Below are 2,006 nucleotides of genomic sequence, written 5' to 3' on the forward strand. Positions count from 1 at the left end.
AACAGTACTATCATTAGTAGCGCTAGAGTAATCCCAACCTCAGACGTTCACGAGGCCGGTGTGTTAATGTTGTTGATGGTAGAACATTTAAAAGTACTAAGACGGAATAGCCCCACTTAATGGTACCTGCACCTTGTCGTGGTGGTGGGGCTTGAGTACCTCAGTGACCCCAAGAGCTATGCTGGCGGTAGCGTAGCTACTGGTAGGGCCTCCCTAGCCAGATTGGTCGAGGGGGAGAGGTCAGACTAAGACAGGTACCCTGGTCCTCCAGGTTGGGGGTTGGTCACAGGGCTGACAACCTTACATCGTAAAAAGGAAGATGTTTCGAAACCTCGATCAAAGCCTCGGACAGACCGACCTGACAGAGGACCGTATGGAAAAAGAGAATTGAGGAGGCCATAGACTGAACACGGACCGGAAAGCCATAGAAGAAGAAGAAGAAGAAGACAGAATAGCCTCTTGTCAGATGATGTTCATACCAAGTTTTAATAAAAATCTCTAGACTGATTCTACATACCCACAGACAAGATTTTCTTATAAAAGAAGGAAAGTAGGCAAAGAAGCAAATTTCATAGTTATACTCGCTTTTTAATTAAGAAGGAAATCAACAGAAATTTGACTTGTGGGAACAATAATGGACCTTGAGAACAATGTTATGTTTTTGGCAAGGCCAGTATGAATTTGACGAGCAAGGTGTAACTGTACTCGTGAAAGAGTCATAAATATGGCTGCTTAATTTCACCATCATCAAGAGGGGATGCTGTTATTTAACATAAGGTCCAGGAAAGCTAAAGTGGTGTAAAATTAGTGGCCTCCAAGCTAGCGTCTAATACAACTAGTGTGTTTTCTTAATGGCATTTATGTCTTCATCCAACAAATTATCATCACCAGATACAGACGATTCCCATTAAATTCAAATCTCACCCGATTTTCTTTGATTTTCCTAATGAGGCATTGTAATGTAAAGATAAAAAACCATTGCGATAACGCAACATAAGTTTATATTCAGTTGTTAAAGGCCCTATGCATCTAAATACAGCTTGGGGTCCAACTTTTGTTTAAACAAATTTTAGTTAATGGGTAGGCCTATACCAAATCCATTGAGAAATGTGCAATACTTCTCTCCCGAGTCAATGCTAACTACAAATTTCAGACACCCACGGACCGATTCGGTGAGGAACACTAATACTTAACTGACTGGCTCACAAAATAATTAAGCACAACTTTTCTGTGTTACAGAACACGACGTTTCAGAATCACTTGCCACTGAACCCAGCCATTAGGCAATTCAGTCTCATAAAAATAATCAAAAACTCATTTTCTTAATACCCATTTCAATACAGTATTATCTTCAGATATTTGTGTCAGTGGTGATGAATTTCGTTGGTCAGTACGTTGATTATTAGACCAAAGTATGCTCATTCAACTAGATAAGTTATTTAATAACAGGATAATTATGTACAGTGTGTTAAAAGGAAAAGATAATGAGACGAGATTTGAACCGATGATCTCCAGAATACAAAAGTGTGTTACTGCTGTTTTGACCAAACCCGAGAAGAGTGAGCTTTTCCAACCTATGAAACTTTTTTACCCATCCTACCGCAAGTTATTAAAACCGTGGACAACACAGCGAATCTGAATCACAGCTTGGCGTGGCCATCATCCTGGTCTCACTGGTGTGAAAGGTAATTAGTTCATAAATGCGGTGGTGTAGCCCCTGTAGCACGATTACTGTACCGATATTTCGAGATTCATGATAATCCTTAGGTTTGATCAAAGGTCGTTAGTGAGATCAACATAATATAAAATGGCATAGTCATAACGTTTTCCTCTCTTTCAAGGTAAAAACAATTGTTTCTACATGTATCTAAATAATATAATTCTTTATTTTCGGACAGATTCCAAGCATTTCCTTTCACGTGCAGATGAAGCTTCTGTGTATCTGATAAGCTGCGTAATTGTGGACGTAGTAAGAGCCTAGCCTGACTATCCCATACTGCTGCTAC

The 2,006-nt window shown here is 39.7% G+C and overlaps 1 long non-coding RNA gene across 1 annotated transcript in view; it reads right to left on the reverse strand.

The window, feature by feature from the left end:
- Nucleotides 1–2,006, reverse strand: part of LOC147874264 (uncharacterized) — a 33,177-nt gene that overhangs the window by 4,648 nt on the left and 26,523 nt on the right. The window lies entirely within an intron of this gene.

The sequence above is a fragment of the Zootermopsis nevadensis genome, unplaced genomic scaffold (assembly GCF_977971745.1).
Source record: "Zootermopsis nevadensis isolate Lab colony 2312 unplaced genomic scaffold, Znev_1.0 Znev_ptg000010l, whole genome shotgun sequence".
NCBI classification, from domain to species: domain Eukaryota; kingdom Metazoa; phylum Arthropoda; class Insecta; order Blattodea; family Termopsidae; genus Zootermopsis; species Zootermopsis nevadensis.